This window comes from Scylla paramamosain, chromosome 30 (assembly GCF_035594125.1).
Source record: "Scylla paramamosain isolate STU-SP2022 chromosome 30, ASM3559412v1, whole genome shotgun sequence".
Taxonomy (NCBI): Eukaryota; Metazoa; Arthropoda; class Malacostraca; order Decapoda; family Portunidae; genus Scylla; species Scylla paramamosain.
Window position 1 is genome coordinate 19,020,071 of NC_087180.1, and position 21,544 is coordinate 19,041,614.

At 40.9% G+C, this 21,544-nt stretch overlaps 1 protein-coding gene across 6 annotated transcripts in view; it reads right to left on the reverse strand.

The window, feature by feature from the left end:
* Nucleotides 1–21,544, reverse strand: part of LOC135115982 (uncharacterized) — a 124,994-nt gene that overhangs the window by 45,486 nt on the left and 57,964 nt on the right. For all 6 annotated transcript variants that reach the window (XM_064033181.1, XM_064033178.1, XM_064033177.1 and 3 more), the window contains one exon: nucleotides 16,547–16,634. The gene's annotated coding sequence lies outside the window, so the exon portion shown is untranslated. The remainder of the gene's footprint in view (nucleotides 1–16,546; nucleotides 16,635–21,544) is intronic.

Here is a 21,544-nt window from a genome sequence, read left to right on the forward strand (position 1 = left end):
AGGGACTGGGAAGGAAATTGCCACCAAAACGTGCTTCTCCTTTGTGGATCGCAAGGCACGACTAAATAGCAAGACGTGAATGTAATTGTAAGGCTAAAAATACATACGGATTTCAACTATTATTTGTAATGCTCTTACATGAAAATAAATGCAAGGGATTGTTGTGTAATTACTCGCACAATAACAATTTAGTAAGAAGATTGCGTTAATATGAGTTCTAAATATGATAAAGGAATAAAGACAGCAGAGAGAGAGAGAGAGAGAGAGAGAGAGAGAGAGAGAGAGAGAGAGAGAGAGAGAGAGAGAGAGAGAGAGAGAGAGAGAGAGAGAGAGAGAGAGAGAGAGAGAGAGAGAGAGAGAGAGAGAGAGAGAGAGAGAGCGTCAGAAACAGCCATGTCTATTATTGCTCATCGAATCTTTGAAAATAACGCGGTAAAAATAATCACAGTTTAAATCCCGCTCGATGCAAACCCCGGTAATAAATTAGGGCCGGTTCCACAGTCTTTTGGTAAGCTCCAGAACCAAGGCACTCCCCACGTTGGTAAGCGTAGCCGGAGGGAGAGGAAGCGGCGAGACTAGACGAGTGAGCTAGTGGGAAGGATGAACGAGTTACTAGCGTAGTCTTCAATTAGTAAAGTGGACGAGTGGAAGGATGAAAGACTCAGCGGCGTAGTCTTTAATTAGTAGTGTAGAGAATAAGCGAGATTGTGTTCCCCCGAGTCTTCCCTCCCTGCCACTCCTTCCCTACCCTTTACTCTCCCTGCACCTTCCATGCCTTTCTTTGATTTATTCGTGTTCATTTGACCTTTACCAATCCCCCCTGTGCAACGTCCTGGGATTGTTCTTCACTCCCTTGACATTTTCGACCTAAACTTTCCCCCCTTCCTTCATTTCCACGGCTAGTTTTTACTCCCACAAACCGGCCCTCTTCAGGTCTTCCCACGTGTGCTCTTAACCTGTAGAAAAGTCACCCTACTGGTAAACTCTCGAACTATCTTCAAGTTTATATTGTTTTTCACTCCCTTGGCCTTTAACTTTTCCCTTACTTCATATTCAGGGCTAGTTTTTTTTTTTTTCCCACAACATGGTTCTCTTCATGTCTCTCCACTTGTGCTTTTAACCTGTAGAAGAGTCACGCTACTGATGCAAGAGTTAGGTAGCATCTTGACTCTTTCATCCCTTTCACTGGTAAACTCTCAGTCTATCTGCATGTTTATGTTTTTCACCTCCTACGACTTGAGGTGTTCGAGAGGAGAGCATCAGAACACCTTTTATTTTGTTTTCGAGTCAATTAAGGCAGTTTTTCGCTTACTGTGGTAAATCTTTGCGCGTTAAGAACTGTGGTTACTTGCATGAAAAAGAAAACGAGAACAAAATCTATTAGCAAAAAAAAACATAACAGGAGGAAGATCCAATACGTGTGCCAATCTCCACATCGTCACACAAGAGGTAATGAAAGCTACAGTCCTCAGTGATGTCAGTATGTTAGCCAATAATCTCGTCACCGCCACAAGCCTCCACATCAAAGAAATGAACCAATCAAATCAACCCCAGGCCAGATTGCAGTGGTGGGAGTCAGGCGCGTATTCAGAAACACTTTGCTCTCTCACCACGAGTATTTCCAAAGGCCACAGAGATGATTAGCCGGGTTTTCAAGAATGTTTCTCCAGTAAATAACGTTGGAATCCTTTCAGTTTGCTACTAAAACCATAAAAACACCTTTAAAACCAGTGTAATTTCAACTGGAGCCTTTTGTGGAGGTGCGGCGCAAAGGTGTTTCAGAATATGAACCTCAAAGCGAACGCACATTACCTGCAATATTCGTCAGCGGCGCATGTTTCGTCCTCCCCCGGTCCCTGGCACTCCATCACAGTCTGACCTCTTCCTCTCATTGGCCGTGACTGGTGGACGCATTTTTGCCATTACATATATTATGGGACGAGATCTATGTAGGCCATCTGTTACTGCGGCATGAATGAATCTTTGGTGCCCTTCGCTTCTCCCTTCGTCCCCTCTGAACATTTATCCCAGTACATGACTCGAGCCCTTTTTTTCTCTCCTGTGTGAAATAATTTACCTTAACGGACTCATTCGCGGCAAAGAACTGCTGATCTCTGCCCACATTTCTCTTCTCGATTTCTCAGAACTTCCTGCAAATAAGTAGCTCCTGTAGCCATTACGCCCCACCTTCTAAATAATTCACTGCCACCAGGATTAATGCCACCTCTACTTCTGATAACCACAGTGATTTTTTACGCATTCCTGCACACTCAGCCCTCGACGCACGCCAAATAGTCCACATCCGCACCCTATACACACTGAGGGATACAATACTTATCCTATACTTCCTACTACTTGTCAAAACTACGGAATGGTAAGGGGGACAGTACCTCACTACACTAGAAACAAACTATTCAATCTAATTTAAATCTCTCTTGTTCACGTGTATTGCAATATTCGTGTATCGAGTCAGAAGTGTGAAGTGGTGAGGGTTTTAGATTCACTCTTTGCCTCCGACTGCAAACCATTTCCTTGCCCCTGTAAATTAAATTGTTAATGCTACAGACTCTTCACTACATCGAATTAAGATTAGTTAGATTTTTCTGTCCTCACTCTGATTTCAATTACACTTTTCCGAGGCGGTTTCCACCAAACCACTAACTAGCTAAACGCAAATTCCTAATGCTATCGACAACAATCATCGCTACATCGAATTAAAAAACTGAACTTAAATCATTCTGTTCTCATCATTTTACTTTCAATTACAACCTTTTTCCGTGCCCAGCCTTCAGTAAGTCAGTAAGGCTGCCTCGCGTGTGTTCTTCCCCAGGGCGTGACAACCTTCGTGCAGCGGCGGACAAGTCTGTTATTGCCCGCCCTGAGTTACTGCACATGAGACTCGGCTTAATAAGTACGATTAAAAGCGATTGTTCTACTTTCCCTGTAGCCGAGGCGGAAGTAATCTTCAAATTTCATATATCTGCCGCTTGATGTAAGGCAAGAATCAGGAAAAACCCACGTGTTCCTGGTAAAGTCTGGCATCTTTATTATCTAAATTAAAAAGGCAACAAGTCACGGCCGCTCCATCAATACTAAGCAGAGAAATTATCCACTTGCTGCATACCTGGCCAAGTGGGGGAGTGCGTAGCCATTAGAGGTATAAGCTTAGAAAGATAGTTATAGTATATTTTAAGGGAAATTAACCACTGTCATTGCTGTAACTGCTTCTTCATACCTGAGCAAGTGAGGAAGTGAAAAATTATTACATTATATTCTTTCTTTGCATAAGCCACTTTTCATATACCCGAGCAAGCGGGGAAATGCATATTACAGGCACGGTTGAGGGAAATTAAACACCGTAATCTTTGCCGGAACCACTTTTTCATACCTGGACAAGCGAGGCAGTGTGCAGCTATTAAAGGTAAAGATAAGAGAAACTTCCTACCATAAATTTTACCATAGCGTTCGCCTCCGTACCCTCGGCGTTTAAACCTGGAATAAATAAGCACCTTAATCGCTCCCCACACCGCTGAGCAATCCAGGCAAGTGCACGTAACATCTAGCAATATTATTTACCAAAGGCTGACGTGGAACTGCGCCTCATCCCCTCACGCACGCACGGGTGGTTCTTATGAATAGCAACATTTACAGTTCTTTCTTATGATTTAGAGAAGAGAATAACCTTATGGGGGCTTCCTGATAATAAGATGTAAATATTCCAAGGGTTTTTTTTTTTTCTTCTTATGAGTGAGGAGAGAGTGACTTCCAAGGACAGTCAGATTATAAGATGATATTAGCAGTTATTTATACGGTAACTAAAGGCTTCCAAATTATATAGTGCTAATGACACCCTAAACCGTCGAAAAAGTGACGAATAATAGGAAAATAACAAAGAATTCTAAATCATGAGATGCTAGTAATGACACAGCCATCGGGAAAGTAACGCAAGATAAATAAAGACTCCCAAATGATAAAGTGCTAATAATACAAGAAAAAAAACACTGAGAAGGTAACAAATAAGATAAATAAAGACTCCCAAATGATAAAATGTTAATAATACAAGAAAAAAACATTGAAAGTAACAGATAATACGAATACTAGATTTCTATATGATAAAATGCTAATAACACCAAAAAAAAAACAAATAAATAAATAAAACATTGAGAAAGTAAGATAATAGGAATACTAAAGACTTCCAAATGATAAAATGCTAATAAGAAAATAAAAAAATTAACAATGAGAAAAGTAATAAATAATAGGAATAAAAAAAGACTTCCATGTGATAAAATGCTAATAATAAACAAAACCATCGAAAAAAATAACAAAAATGAGAATAAAAAGACTTGAAAATTATATAAAAAATAATAAACCTAACCATACGAAAAAAAAGTAAAGTAAAAAAAATATATACAAGGTAAATAAAGCCTTTTAAATATGATAATAAAAACACAACCTACACATATTATCAAAACAATAAAGATGGCCAGGTACCATTCGGCCAACAACGTCTCCTAATTGACTACCTGGAAAACACCTGCAGGCGGCAACCAGTGTCACTTCACCCAATATATATATAAAATAAATCAAAGAGTCATGAAGGTTCGCCCCAAGTTAAAACATTATTCCCGTGACAGTCTCGTGCATTTGCGATCAATTCCATTTATGATTTTATAGACGAACACAAGTAAGAGTTGCAGAATCTCTCTCTCTCTCTCTCTCTCTCTCTCTCTCTCTCTCTCTCTCTCTCTCTCTCTCTCTCTCTCTCTCTCTCTCTCGTGTGAGTCTGTGACCTTAAAGAGCACCATTAGAGAGAGAGAGAGAGAGAGAGAGAGAGAGAGAGAGAGAGAGAGAGAGAGAGAGAGAGAGAGAGAGAGAGAGAGAGAGAGAGAGAGAGAGAGAGAGAGAGAGAGAGAGAGAGAGAGAGAGAGAGAGAGAGAGAGCATACATAAATGATGCTGTCTACAGGGAAAAGGTGCTTAAAAAAAAAATTACGAGTGGAAAAAAAAATTAAGGGGCCGAGAAAGCAGCGAAGAAATATGTAAAAACTGCTGAGGAGAGAAGAGGAAAGTTATAAAATGTGGCCACCATTAATAAAAGACCAAACCATTAGAAGCCACATGGAGAGAGAAAAGGAAGGAGAGAGACAAGAGAGGGAGAAAGAGAAACCTACATTACAAATCTAAGGAAAGCAACAGACAATGAGCATCACCTCTGCGGAAATACAAGAATACTGATATAAATGGAACACACACACAAGAGGGAAAGATTACCACTAAGCACACACACACACACACACACACACACACACACACATCTCAAAGGGGAATCATTTTCCTCCTCCTCCTCCTCCTCCTCCTCCTCCTCCTCCTCCTCCTCCTCCTACTCGTCCCCTTTACTCGTGGGAGGAAAGAGAGAAAGAAAGAAGGAAACGTGAGCTTCTGGGATACTTTGAGCCACAACTCAAGTCGAAGGTTCAGCCGCTAATCAAGGGAAATAAAGTCGACCATTTGCTTCAGCGTTGTGTGGGAGTCTTATTTGGCTTCTCTAGCTGTGTGTTAGTTTGCCGCCTTTTCTTGAAGTCTGGTGGTGGGGCGGGGCACGTGAAGAGATCAAGGTGGTGGTGGTGGTGGTGGTGGTGGTGGTGGATTAGGTGAAGGCAGGTCTAAGCGACGCAACACACAAGACAAACAAACAAGGAAGGTTCTCTCTCTCTGTCTCTCTCTCTCTCTCTCTCTCTCTCTCTCTCTCTCTCTCTCTCTCTCTCTCTCTCTCTCTCTCTCTCTCTCTCTCTCTCTCTCTCTCTCTCTCTCTCTCTCTCTCTCTCTCTCTCTCTCTCTCTCTCTCTGTGTGTAAGTAAATATACACAGTACACACACACACATACACACAATGTACCATAACTCTATTTAAATAACTCAATATTTCAAACATTCATAAAAGAAAAAACGTTACAAATATGATGAATAAAAAAATATATATATATACACACACATATGAAACATTACTTACCTGGGAAAAAAAAGAAGAAAAAAAAACTAGCGAAAAATAAAAGCAAATAGGTACACGCACTCAAAAAAAAAAAACAAGTACACCAAAACAAAAAATAAATAAATAAAAAAAAAGGAAAAAAATATCCATCTCACTTTAAAACTCTCACTTCCTGTTATTTATTTATTTTTTTATTTATTTATTTATTTTTATTTTTACCATAATCACAACTGACTTTTCCCCTACCCACGTCCAATGCAATTTTACATAACATACAAAATAGCTGGCCAAGACCACCACCACCCCTTCATTACACATTGACGTGCATAGGTAGACTCATTACTTCAGCAGACACGAATAGACATTACCATTACACATTCTATCAACTCTCACAGCGAAGAACAATAGTAGAGAGCGAGAGAGAGAGAGAGAGAGAGAGAGAGAGAGAGAGAGAGAGAGAGAGAGAGAGAGAGAGAGAGAGAGAGAGAGAGAGAGAGAGAGAGAGAGAGAGAGAGAGATGGGTTTGAAGGGGGGGAGACTTTCATTTAAATGCAAATACGGGAGAAAGAAGGGCTGGTGGAAGAGGAAGAGAGGAATAAGAGAGGAAGAGGGAGAAGAGGAGTGGAGGAAGGAAGGAATCAAGAAATAAGTGAGGGCTGTTTGAGGAGGAGGAGGAGGAGGAGGAGGAGGAGGAGGAGGAGGAGGAGGAGGAGGAGGAGGAGAAGGAGGAGGAGGAGAAGGAAATCGGGTATGAGAAAGAGGTACAAAGGGAAATGACGCCATGAGAGAGAGAGAGAGAGAGAGAGAGAGAGAGAGAGAGAGAGAGAGAGAGAGAGAGAGAGAGAGAGAGAGAGAGAGAGAGAGAGAGAGAGAGAGAGAGAGAAGAGGAAGAAAAGAAGGAAAGAAACGAGACGACAAAACCAAGAAAAGAGGAAGAGATGGAGAAGAAGAAATGAAAGAAGCAGTAAAGATGGAGAAAGGAGAAATAACAAAAGGAAGGAGGGAAAATTAAAGAGAAAACTTAAAGGAGGAGGAGGAGGAAAGCCGAGGAAGAAACAAAGGAAAGGAGGAAGGAAGGAGGAGAAGAGGAGGAGTAAAGGCAAAAATGGAGGAAGAAGGAGAAGGAAGTGAAGAAGAGAGGAGATAGAGGAGAAAAGGGATAAATTATGCATGGGTGAGAGGTAAACAAACAAGACAGACATCGAAGGCAAAGAGGAAAGAAAACGGAGGTAAGGAGAGGAAGAAATGAAAATAGAAAAGAAAAAAAGGAAGAAAAGGAACAAAGACGGGAAGAAGAAGGAATAGAGATAGGAAAGACAGAAAGCAAGAGGAGAGATACGAAGAGAGGACAACAGAAGAAGAAAAAGAAAAAAAGAAGAAGAAATTAAAGTACCGAGGAGAGAAAAGAAGAAAGGAAGATATGAAAAGTAAATAAAAATATGTAAATTAAGATGAAGACCAAGAAGAGAGAAAAGAGAAGAGAAGAGTATTATAGAAAACAAAAATAAGAAAATAGGACGCAAAATAAATAACAGAAACACGAAAAGAATGAAAGAAAACGAAGAATAATGATGAAAGCAAAAGGAGGGAGAAGAGAAAAGGAATACAGAACAACAGATAAGGGAGGAAAGGGAGACAATGAAGGAAGGAAGGAAGGAAGGAAGGAAAGGGAGAAGGAAAGATAATAGCAGGAAGGAGGGAACGAGAGAAAGGGAGGAAAGAGATAATGGAGAGAAGAGAAAAAGAAAAGAAAGGAGATATAAAGATAGGAAGGAGGAAAAAGAGAATAGTAAACAGGAAATGAGAGAGAGAGAGAGAGAGAGAGAGAGAGAGAGAGAGAGAGAGAGAGAGAGAGAGAGAGAGAGAGAGAGAGAGAGAGAGAGAGAGAGAGAAAAGGTAGAGACATAACTAATCACATTGAAGTCAACGCCACAGTCCCGCAATGAGACTTCCAACGAAGCTTCATGAACCGCACCGAGTCTTCTGCCGCACCGAGTCTCTGGCCCCCAAGTGACGCGCCTAAATAGCACATGGGGTCCCCTAAGTGCTGGATTCCCCCGTGCACAAGATCGCTACAGAGTATTCCGTGACATTTCCTGGGTTTGTCTGGGGTTGTCTGGTAATGCCTAATGCTGCTGTGTTTTGCTCTTTTCTGTTATTTTGTGAAGGTGATATTATTGGCTTCGTATGGTGCGAAAAGTTTAATAATGCGTGTGATAGTTATGAGTAAAATGATAGTTATGTTTATCTTTTATCTTATTGATTTACACTTTTTTCTGTTGTTCTCGTAAGTTTTTTTTTTCCTTTCCTTTTTTTAATGAATTACTTTGTTCTTGATCTTGTTCTCGTAAGGGGACAAGACAAAACAATCTCCCCTTTCCGAGAACCATTACGCATTGGAAAAGAGTGGATAAACTCGTTGAAAATCACCATATCCACTGATAAAAAAAGCTACATTTTATGATTTCTTTTCTATATACAATACCAAGAAATGACAGACTCCCGCACACTTTACAGCATCGCACCTTAACGGAACATCGGGAGTGCACGTTACAAAAGCTGCAGGCGTCACAAGGAGTCACCGCGGGGAGTAAAGTGTTAATTTCCGCACAGGTCAGGGAGTTAAGGAGCAAGAGGCGCTGGTGTCATGCAAGACTATGAACACTGGTGTGGGTTACGGTGCTGCCTTCCCCGCCACACTGTACGCTGCCTCGTGACGAATGGTGGAATTATGCACCAGATTTTTCCGATAATCTATGATGCGTTTTGATTTTGGCAACTTTTAATGACAGAATAGTAATCAGATATGTAGAAAAGCTTTTCAGTTTATTTTAGGTAATTTTCGCTTAGTAATTAAACTGCCACGGACTACTGAATTTAAATTACACGTCATTAAAAGTAAAAAAAAAACTGAGATAGACCGTAGACTTTCTCCCCCAAAACTATACACAAATAAAATAAATAAAACAGGACAAACTTTCTTATTATTCAATCAGCTGCTGACTATACACAAATAGAGAAAAGAAAAAACTTCTATCACTCCCACAAACTATACACAAATAAAAAAGATAAAAAAAAATTTGATTAATATTCTATCACTCCCCACAAACTATACACAAATAAAAAAATAAATAAAAAAAACTTCACTATTATTCTATCAACTGAAATTACGAACCATCCACCGTTATTTCTTTCTTTGGGTTACAAGTCCATCAAACCAAAAGATTCTCAAGGATTTAAAAAGGCCGCATTACACAAGAATTCGTCTCTTAATCTCCGCTGCGCTGCCTCCAAGAAGCTGCGATTATTCATGAAAAGCAAGATATTAATAGCAAAGACTTCATTATCATAGAAATAAGAGCTGTCATCATCCATTTTTGGGCTTCTACAACATCCATATACTCATACTCCGCCTCTCTCTCTCTCTCTCTCTCTCTCTCTCTCTCTCTCTCTCTCTCTCTCTCTCTCTCTCTCTCTCTCTCTCTCTCTCTCTCTCTCTCTCTCTCTCTCTCTCTCGCTTATGCTTCTAACGATTATTCTAACCCATGGAGGAAAACCGAAGAAAGGAGGAGGAAATGAAGAAGAAAAAGGGAAGAGGAGGAAAAAATAGAATGACGAGGAAGAATAGGAAGAAGAGGAGGAGGAAGAAGAAAAAAGCGGAAGAAGGGAACGAGGAATAAGAGAAACAAGAAGAAAATTGAGAAACACGCCAATTGAACATCTAGACCAGGAAGGAAGAGGAAGAAAGAAAGAAAAAACGGAAGAGGGGCACGGCGGAGGACAGGGCAGAGGGCTTGTCACTTAACATCTACACGAGCAACACACCTGGCCGGGAGGAGGAGGAAGGGAGGCAGTCAGCGTAATAGGCAAGATGTCACCCCTGTCACCTGAGAGCAGAATTTGGGGCCCGCTGATATACAACCTGGTCTTAATAACTCCTTAAAATTCACGCAATCTCGACCATCGTTTTCCAGCCCGCCATCCCTCATTCCACTGGACAGCCACCCGCTCGAAGGAAAATGGAGTAGATAGCTGGAGGGATTCGGGATACCTACACCTGCTCCTACACCTGTTCCACACCTGTTCCTACACCTACGTGCCTCACCTCCACACCTGCTAAGTATTTTGTTGCTAAAGTTTCTGCTACATCTGTACATATGCCTGGAGGGTCACGGGATACCTACACCTGCTGCTACACCTGTTCCACACCTACATGCTTCGCTCTACACTAGCTACATCTTCTGCTACACCTGTTAAATTATGTTCTATACCTGTAGCTACACATATCGGGCGAGAGGACACACCTACACCTGCTTCTACACAAACTACACGCACTCATCTCTGCATTTCATAATAAACCTTTTTGCTACGTGTAATGGAGTTTGTTCTGTACCAATGTCATCTCTTCTTTGATAGTGAATAATATACCTACCTTCTACTACATCTACTACACCTGTAAACTCACTGTATCCTTTGCTACACGTGTTAAAATTATTCCAGCAACTATTTCTACACCTACTACAGTTATTTCTCTATTTAAACCTTGCATCTACATCATCAACACCTCTTCCTTAAAAGTTCTATGCATTTTAATACACTTCTACGCGTTTCCCTACACCCATTACACCTTTTTCACCTTCTGCGCCTCCCTCAGCACCTCCACACGTGCCCCGTCTGCAGGTCAATGCCTCTCTTGTTGTATAGACAAGTGATTGCTTTTTCTCTCTCCTCTAACGGTGCAATATTTTACTCTGTTTTCTCAGTGGCGCAAAGTGAGACATGCTATCTACGTTCGTGTCCTCCTCCTCTTCTTCCTCCTCCTCCTCCTCCTCCTCCTGTATTTCTCGTGAAGTGATGCAAATGTACACGATATTTTTTTTTGTTGTTGTCGTTGTTGTTCTTATTTTCTCTTTAACAGTCCATATTTTGCTAACTGTCTGCCTGTCTGACCTCGTGTGTGTGTGTGTGTGTGTGTGTGTGTGTGTGTGTGTGAGCTAAACGAATGTCATGTTGGGCTAGAATACCGGTCGCGACTTTCACGGGATTACAAAGCGTGATGTGTGTGTGTGTGTGTGTGTGTGTGTGTGTGTGTGTGTGTGTGTGTGTGTGTGTGTGTGTGTGTGTGTGTGTGTGTGTGTGTGTGTGTGTGTGTGTGTGTGTGTGTGTGTGTGTGTGTGTGTGTCATAAAAACATGAAAAAAAGGGGAAAAACATATTAATCGCGTGCTATGTGTGATCCTCCGGTGATATGTGACGCTTACGTGACGGGAAAGGTGTGTGGGAGAGAGAGAGAGAGAGAGAGAGAGAGAGAGAGAGAGAGAGAGAGAGAGAGAGAGAGAGAGAGAGAGAGAGAGAGAGAGAGAGAGAGAGAGAGAGAGAGAGAGAGAGAGAGAGAGAGAGAGAGAGAGAGAGAGAGAGAGAGAACCAAACCTTGCATGAGGATGAATACTATAAGGCTACTGCCAGGTGAGTCTCTTCCACACCTGTCTGAGCTCAAGTAAGGCGTAGGCTGGGTTTTAGCGGATTAGTCACTTGTAAAGATGCCGAGTCATTAGCAGTAATTAACTTGATTTTAGTTCAGTAGTGGCGAGCAAGGAAGGTAGGCAGGATGGTAGATAGGTAAGTAGATAGGTAGATAGGTAGGTAAGCATAGGGTTAAAAGGAAGGAAGGAAGGAAGGAAGGAAGGAAGGAAGGAAGGAAGGAAGGAAGGAAGGAAGGAAGGAAGGAAGGAAGGAAGGAAGGAAGGAGTGAATGAATAGGTAGATGTAGTTAATGGTGTCATTACTGTGTTAAAGGGTTGATTTCTTGGTAAGTTAGTTAATTAGTTCATCCCTTAGTTACTTAATCTCTTAGTAAATTAGCTTAGTTACTTCGCTCACCTGTTAGTTAATTAATCAGTCAGACAATTATTAACCCCATTAGTTAATCAGTTCATCATTTCATTAGTTAACTCCCTATTCGACGTCACAGGATCCCAAGCAAGGTACACAGTTTAATCTCGTGTGTTTCTAAGCGCACCTTTAATCAGCACGCACTTCGCCTTGATCCTCGGTAAATACTGGGCGCCACCTGTCCCTCCCACGTGCTCAGGCGTCTAAATTAAAAGCATTACTAGCAAGACATAACGATACAGCATGACCAGCACTTTTGCGTTCAGGCTCTTAGGTGCCAATGCCTCGCTGCTTCTCTCCTGGCATGCAGTATTTACAAAGCCTGTGAATGTGTGTGTGTGTGTGTGTGTGTGTGTGTGTGTGTGTGTGTGTGTGTGTGTGTGTGTGTGTGTGTGTGTGTGTGTGTGTGTGTGTGTGTGTGTGTGTATCTGTGTCTGTGTGTGGGAGGGTGAGTGGGTGTGTGTATCCGCTGTCTCAGTCGTGGTATTCTGTTACATTTGAAGATACCTGGTCTAATTTTAACATAATTTTTGTCTTCTTGTTCTAATTAACTCACCAAAACAAAGGTGGTAAGAATCTAGACACTAAACACTATGTAAGATTTTCTCTTGTCTCTTTTCAGTTATTTTTTTCTTTTTTCAGATTAAGTGAGAGAAAATCTTGACTTCTTATCTGTTCTCTAAGAAACTGGACACTTGACTGATTTTTCCCTCACTTTTCATCACAGGAATACTATTTTTTAGATAGTGAGAGAAAAACCATGATTCTCTCCATTCCCTCTCCCTCTCTCTCTCTCTCTCTCTCTCTCTCTGCTTTAATTACTGGCTCCTCGCCCGCCCACGTGACGTTAAGGAAATATACATGGAAGTCTGTTTGGAGTCTCTACCAAGCGTGCAATTGCCTCCGTGCCTCCGTTTCCATGCACTGACACTAATTAATTCCACACGCCTTGCAGGACCGAGGCGGCAGATGTGAGGCGAATGTCACAGTTCTGCCGCATTACCGGGAAAGGGGAGGCCGGCAGAGCAAGTGGTGAGTCATTACGGTAATTGATGAGGGGAGATTCTTTGTGTGCAGTGGACTGGATGGACTCTGTTGGTTTGGCTCTGAGTTTTGAGAAAGTTGAGTTGGGAGGGTAGAGAGTTGAAGATTGAGAGTAGAGGGTAGAGGTTACAGGGTAGAGGGTAGAGAGTAAAGATTAAAGAGTAGAGAGAGAGAGAGAGAGAGAGATACCCAACATTCATCGTAACAAAAAATTCGAAAAAATCAAGACCACCACCACTACTCTCTCTCTCTCTCTCTCTCTCTCTCTCTCTCTCTCTCTCTCTCTCTCTCTCTCTCTCTCTCAGAACCACAACCATTACCATTAAGACAGCAACGTTTCACCTTTCACCCTGCCATCAACCACACCCCTACCCTCTCCTACGCCTCCCATACCCCTCCCCTACCCACCACATCCCCCATAGCCTCCCATAACCCACCACAGCGACAAAACACCGCCAATATCAAGCACACCCAAATATTTTATTTTCCTTTTTTTTCCTGTTTTTTTCCTTTTTTTTTGGTGGGGGAGGGGATGGGGGAAGGGGGGTGTGGGGAAGGGGGGTGTGGGTCCAACATTTCATACGCTACGGGAGGCAACATCACGTGAAGGCGTCGACATGCGTTATTTTATTACGCGAGGTGAAAGGGGAGGGAAATTTGGAGTTTCGTGTTTTGTTTTCTTTTTTTCCTCTTCTTCGTTCGGTTCTTTCTTCGTTTCTTTATTTATCCCATGTAAGGTAAAGAGGTATGGAGGATTTTTTTCTTTTTTTTTTTTTTTCTTCGTGAGTTTCATTTTTTTTTTCGCTCATTCTTTGTTCTTTTCTTTGTCTTTTTTTTTTCTTTTTAATGGTTTCCCTTTCTCGTCAGATCAAATATTTCTGTTGTGGCTTCTTTCTCTTCCATTCCTTCCTTCTTTTGTTCCTAATGTTCTTTTTTTCATTGATTTTATTATTTATCTTTAATATGTTCAAAACTATTTCAGAATCTCTCTCTCTCTCTCTCTCTCTCTCTCTCTCTCTCTCTCTCTCTCTCTCTCTCTCTCTCTCTCTCTCTCTACTTTTTTATACTTTTTTTGCCGCTTCATGAATATTTCAGAACACTTATAGCTGTGGCTTCTTTCCTTCTCTCTATTCTTTTCGTTCTCTCTTTTCTTTATTCTTTTCCACGGATAAATATTTGTTTTTCACCTCTTTGTAAAAAAAGAGAAATTTCGCAAAAATACGTAACCAGTACAAAAATTCTGGTAAAAATAAAGTTAGCGTATCTATTTATTTTTATTTATTTTTTTTTATTTATTTATTTTATTTATTTATTTTTTTGCGTACAGGTGACCGTTAATAAAATACACGAGCCTGACCTGACCCCGATTTACCAAAACTTGACCTGAGTTGATGCAAGGAATAGAAATATATACTGGTACTTCCTCTCTTTTTTTCTCTCTCTCTTTTTTTCTCTCATCCACTAATCATCTCATTACCTTTTCCCTTCTGCAATCTCCCATTTGCATTTCTTTCTTTTTTTGCTTTAGTTTCTCATTATCTCATTATTTACGTGTTCATTCAGTCATTCTCTTCCACTACCACAATGAAATATTTCTTCACATTCTATCACATCCTTTTTTTCATTTATTCTCTTATTTTCTTTCCCCACATTATCTGTTGCTCAAGTCCATGTATAATATTCTAACATGACTCATCTGTTCACTGACCTATATATTTCCTTCCCCTGTGTCACAATAACGCATACTTTCATATCCTAGTGCCTCCTATATTCATTTCCTCCACCTTGTAATTTCCTGCTTGGGTTCGTCCACGTTCGCGCTGTTTCCATTTGCAACGATGTCAACTCTTTTTTTTCCTTTCTTTCCACAACAACACCTGCTTCCACCTAATAGTTCGTTTTCTATATTCATTCCCTCCACCATGTCATTTCCTGGTTGGCCTCACCCATTTCCGCATTGTTTCCTTGTCCACTCTCACCTCCATTTCCTTTATTTCTTCATCTATCTTTATCTTTTAATATTTCCCATCCTGTTACGCAGTTTCCTTCACCGAATCACTTCCTGGTTGGGTTCATCCACTTCCACGTTGTTTCCCTTTTACACAATCACCTCCATTTCATTTATTTATGTATCGATTTACCTAGTTTTGCAACATACCTCCACTTTCCACTGTTTCGTATCCTACATTCATTTCATTTCCCCAACGATGTCTTTCCTTGCTTGGTTTCATCCATTTTCACATTTTGTTTCCCTTTATATTCTAACCTCCAGTAGTTTTCCCTTCTCTCTCTCTCTCTCTCTCTCTCTCTCTCTCTCTCTCTCTCTCTCTCTCTCTCTCTCTCTCTCTCTCTCTCTCTCTCTCTCTCTCTCTCTCTCTCTCTCTCTCTCGTTCTCCCTCTCCCTCTCTCTCCCTCTCTTCCCAGTGCCAAGTTTCAGCATTACTATTTAGCGAGGTGGTCAGAGGAAGTTTAAAAGGAATCACAACAAAAAGTCACTTGCAGATCCCACAGCCACCCATGTCCGGCTCGCTTGTAAATATTTCCACATGGGACAGTTTTTATTTCAACTCCACCTCTCTTTTTTTCCCCCTCTTTTTTTTTCCGGAAGTACCCGAGGGCTGTGCGTGATTTTTTCTTTTTTTTCCTTCTTTTTTGAGTGTATATATGTGTGTTTTGTTTTTGTTTTTGTTTGTTCGTTTTTTTTTCATATTTTTGCGTGTCTTTGTTGCGTGCACGTGTAGGGGTGGCTGGTTATGTGCGTGTGTGTCTGTATGCGTGTTTCCCTCTCTTGTTTCTGAAATTGTACATATATAGTTACAATACCAGGAATAAAAGAATGGATAAAGGATATACAGTTCGTGGCTTTTCGTCCATTTTCAGACGAGCAAATTCAGTTTCCATGTTGATTTGCCGCTCTTGTTAAGATGACTTTTAAAATGACGAAAAAATAACTAATATTTATGGGCGACTAAATTGATACTTTACGCAACTAATTTAATCTTCCTACTAAAAAAAAGCGTCACAGAAATCTGTATCATATTCAAAGCCACTCTGATTCTACGTTATTCACTTCCTAATTATCAGTAAAAAGTTTTGATGGTAGAAAAGTTATACAAAAAAATTCTTTCTACTTCCCATTTTCATTTTTGGTTTCAGAATAAAATAGCCTTTTCCAATAAGACTGAAAACCTTCATAAAAATTACACTATGTCATTTTTTTAGCTTTTCTTTTTTTCCCAGAAACCACACAATCATATATTTTCTCTCTCTCTCTCTCTCTCTCTCTCTCTCTCTCTCTCTCTCTCTCTCTCTCTCTCTCTCTCTCTCTCTCTCTCTCTCTCTCTCTCTCTCTCTCTCATGCAGAACCCTACAGTAACACTAATTAAACCATAAAATCACTCAAGTCTCTCTTAAACCAGTATATAATATTAGAGAAATCACATCTTAGCTAAACAATACCTTCTTACAACTTCCTTTACCTTTCCTATACTCCTATGTATCACCTTTCACTCTCTTAATACCTACACTATCATAACAGCATCGTCAAGGAACCAGATACTCACCCTGCCACCTCGAGGCATCACAACACAAGGAAGAGAAATACAAAACCAAGCAATTCTTACCTTTACTGGAGGAGAGAGTCGGGGAGAGCCAGCGTTCATCCTTTTCTTCCACGACCCACCAACCAACCGCCGCCACACTCTCACCTTCCTGAATAAGAGAAAAGGGTAAATCACACACTCGTATAAGGAAAAATATAGACGCCATGGGAGAAATAGTATTTTTTCTCCTCTTCCTATTTTTTTTTCTTTTCTTTTTTACATTACCCACATTCTCTGACTGTCTTTGTCTTCTGTTTTATTTCTTTATGCTGCAGGGGGAATTGTCGTTCTAGCTAAAGGAGGACTAGAGGAAAAGTACAAGAAAGAGATGACAGCACGTGAGGGGAATAATACAGCTGCCTCATCCTACTTGTCAGCTGCAAGTAATGACTCTGTCTGCCTTGACGTAAGCTGACGGTAACGAGTACTGGATGGAGCTTTGGTACCAGGTGAGGCAGCAATAAAGTATGTGGTAGGAATAAGGTTTTTTTTTTGGATAGTTCCGGAAAAAAAGAAGCAGTAACTCATTGTAATACCAGTTAGTTATAGTACACCAGGGAGCGGTACCACGTTAGCTAACAGGTATAAGAAAGGAAGTAGTAAGAAAACACCACCTTAGTTCTTGAGATAAAAAAAAAACATAAGTACTAGTGAACAGTCGTGACACAGAAAACGAGAGATTTATACACCAGGTAAACGAATAAGTAATAACCTAAGACTACAACCGACTTAGCACTTAGTTAATAACGCTAAAAACGACCTAAACTAACCTAACGTAAACCACACATAAACTAACTTAATCTAACCAAAACTCACCTAACCTAACCTAACACAACCAACTAACACTAAAACCTACCTTTGGAAGACAGAACAACACAAGACATCCTAGGCAAGACCCACAAGACCCCCAAGTACTGAGAGACGTAACAGGTAACGTGAGCCTAATACCAGGAGCCAACAGGTGTGGTGAAGAAAAAGCTGGTCTATTCAGGTGCACCAGATTCTAGGTAATTCCAGACAATTAAAGTAATGAGAGACAATCAGGCGAATCAGGCGTGGGCGGTGATCGTTTCTGAAGTCTCCTCGTTACTCCCAGGGCGCTACGTGGGAGAAGCAAGGCGTGGGAGGAAGGAATTATATGTTGAAGGAGAAATGATGGAAAGAAGTGAAAGCAGTGGAGGTGGTGAAGGGTAAAGAGAGGATCAGATAAGAATAGATGAAAAAAGAAGATTGAGAGAAGTGAATGGTAGAAAAAAAGTGATAGAGGGATAAAAGATAAAAAAAAATAAAAAGATAGGAAGAGATAAATATAAACTACCTTACAGACTTTACACTACCTATACAAATCAGCACAGATATATTGACAAATATGAACGTATACACAAACACACGTTAAAATATTACTCCCTAACTGATCCTGCTACAATTGTGTTACTTTTCAGACAACGAGTACAAATTTCACATCTTTCCATTCCCCTCTCTTCGAACACAGAACACTTCAAATCTCACCAACCTTTAGAAATCAAATAAATTCTTGTATTCTTTAAAACCATTTACAAAACTCCTCAGCATCAAAGGGGAAACATTTTTATATCCAGGTATTATTCAGAAATCTTTGTTATTCTTCAGTACCTCGAGATTTGTGACTTCAGCTTCTGTCTGGTTGGTGTGTGCGTAAATTAAAGGAAATCTTCAGTACGCCTGCAGTGAAACAAGTAATATTGCACAGCCTTTGGAAGGTTACGACAACAGAAAACGGAGTACGCAAACAAATCCCTCGAAGTATCTGTTTCTCTCTCTCTCTCTCTCTCTCTCTCTCTCTCTCTCTCTCTCTCTCTCTCTCTCTCTCTCTCTCTCTCTCTCTCTCTCTCTCGTCACAAACATACAAAAACAAGGAAAAAGAAAGAGGACAACAGAAGACGAGTGTGAAAATAGATTAAAAGGGAAAATAGGAAAAAATCTAATGAACTAATAATGAAAATACAAAGAAAAGAAAAGGTGGAAGGGGAACAGAGAAAAAAAGGTGAGTAATGGGAAAAAAAAATACCAAAAAAAGGATTAAGAGTAAAAGTAAAAAAAAAAATAAGGGAGGGATGGAGAGTAGAAAAGAATGAAAAAGAAAAAAAGGAAGAGAGATAATGGAAAAGTAAAGAGGAAAAAAGGAGACATGGGTGGAAGAAGGAAAGGAAAAATTCGATGGAGGAAGGGAGGGAGGGAAGGAGCGAAGGAGGGAAGGAAAAATCTTGTACTTTTTCTTCTTCAACCTTCCTTCAATTTGCACCATAAAATCTTACGATAAATGAGAGAAAAGATACCATGTGTTAAGATGACGAGGAAGAAATTTTTCACTCCTCCTCCTCCTCCTCCTCCTCCTCCTCCTCCTCCTCCTCTTGATGTGGGAAAGTGACGGGTGTTAGGCGCCGCAAAGGAGGAGGAGGAAGAAGAGGAAGAGGAGGAGGAGGAGGAGGAGGAGGAGGAGGAGCAGGAGGAGGAGGAGGAGGAGGAGGAGGAGGAGGAGGAGGGTAATGGGAGAATTTCTTAAGGAAGGGAAATTGAGATAAAAAGGAAACAGCCGTATATATTTCGAGGGACTTAAAGGAAATGGAAAGAGAGAGAGAGAGAGAGAGAGAGAGAGAGAGAGAGAGAGAGAGAGAGAGAGAGAGAGAGAGAGAGAGAGAGAGAGAGAGAGAGAGAGAGAGAGAAATTTAATCAAGAAATAAAAACAAAAGCGGTTTGGTTATCACTTTAATCAAGATTTTAGATTAATGGCATTTGTTTTCAGTCCAGTCATCAATCTTCTCATTTTCTGCTCTTAATTCATTTTTCTTCCTCCGTTCATCTCCTTCCCATTCTCCTTTTTCACTTGTTTTCTTCATTTTTCCTCCACCTCCTCAAGGACATCATCAGCTGGCTCTCCTAACGTGTAAGACGCACCTGACCTCCTTCCCGCTCACCTGTTCCTTACACAGGCACGCTCAATCCCCGACAGATCATTATAACAGACAATGGATTCTTACCTTAACAAACCACAGCCCGTCCACTCACTCAAGACTTCTGTTTTTAAAGTTTTGCCTTCTGATATGTAATGAGGCTAGAAATGTTTTACAGGTACATCATTTTACCTATGTGAGTTTAATAATATGTACCTGTGGGGATGATAAGTGGAAATAGGTAGGTATATTTCATACAGGGACTGCCACGTGTAAGCCTGGTCGCTTCTTGCAGCTTTCCTTATTTCTTATGTTCTTGTGTTTATTTTCCTGGCAGATGTTTGCGATTGCTATACTGTGACGCCAAAAGTGATGTGTTGTATGAAGTTTTGTTTTACCTCTGCTATCTTCGCTAAAGAGCATCACGTGTCCATTTTCAAGAAGGTATTTAATTTTTCAAGCAGGTATTTAAGAGTGTTACAGTTTTTGCTTCTTTTGTTTATATATGTACCTTAATATATGCTCATCAGACTTACAAAGCACTAATCTACGTAAATTATCTTTTCAAAAATCATTAATAATCTCAGTTTCTATTCGTATCCTGCTTCTCTGTCCCTACCTTTATAGCACAATCCTGTACGATCCTACCTTTCCAGCACAATTCTACTTTCCAGCACAATTCTATCTTTCCAGCACAATTCTATCTTTCCAGTACAATTCTATCTTTCCAGCACGATTCTGCCTTTCCAGCACAATCCTAGCTTTCCAGCACAATTCTACCTTTCCAGCACGATTCTACCCTTCCAGCACAAACTACCAACAAAACTCGCACTTCAAAAACAGATTAAGTGGTTTAAAGGCCGCAACAGACGTCATTACTAGTCCATTGTGCGTAAACAGCTGTCTGACCAAAAATACGAATGCAATTTATGCCTCAAAACATTCCCTCGTTTTCTCATCAAAACATGGAATATTTTTTTATTTTTTCTTGGGCAGCTAAATTTGTCGGTGTGTGTGTGTGTGTGTGTGTGTGTGTGTGTGTGTGTGTGTGTGTGTGTGTGTGTGTGTGTGTGTGTGTGTGTGTGTGTGTGTGTGTGTGTGTGTGTGTGTGTGTGTGTGTGTGTGTGTGTGTGTGTGTGTCTGTGTCTGTGCCTGCCTCCCGCACACACACACACACAGGCCAGAGAGGGCGAGGCCACTGGGAAAATCTAATCAATTATCGGAAACACTATTTGTGAAACATTAACCTACATGAGGGGAGTCCCACCCACACACACACACACACACACACACACACACACACACATTAATTAGCAATCCATCACTCCCAAACTACAAAATAGAAAAATATTGAAAGAGGGAGAGGAAAATGCTTCATAGGCAAGTCCAAACCATGCTGGCTGTACGTCCATCACACGAAATTCCTCCCATTCCTCGTTACCAGATTAGCGGATCAGTCTCGTTCCCCGCGAGGATTCGAACCAAGGTGATGCGAAACTCAAGGAGGGAATACTTTTTTATATAAGGTGTCTTGGGATTGAAGCTTCGTAGTCTCAAAAGGGAATATTAAAACTGGTACTTGGGAGGGTAAAATATTGTAGTTAGATATTCACATTGTATTTGTCTGTCTGTCTGTCTATCTTTATCTCATTCAAAGAGAGAGAGAGAGAGAGAGAGAGAGAGAGAGAGAGAGAGAGAGAGAGAGAGAGAGAGAGAGAGAGAGAGAGAGAGAGAGAGAGAGAGAGAGAGAGAGGGCAAGGTACACAAAGGGACAGAAATCAAAACTTAAAACCGAACACCCCCTACCCACCCCGCCACCAGGAGCAGAACCCTCAGGAGGACGTCAAAGGAAGACTCAAAAATTCTGAAATCGCTGGCAGGATTCTCACGGGAAATCAGGTGTGAAGTGACGCGGTGGTACAGGTGAGGGGAGAGCGAGAGTGAGAGAAAGTGAGGGCGAGAGTATCCCTTGCAATGATTCCTTGTTTTTTTTTTTTTTTTTCCAGGAGAATTGAAGGTTCCCCAAACTAGGTCATGGAAAGGACACACTCCACACATTCTAGAGAGCGTTTCTTGCAGTGTCCAAAAT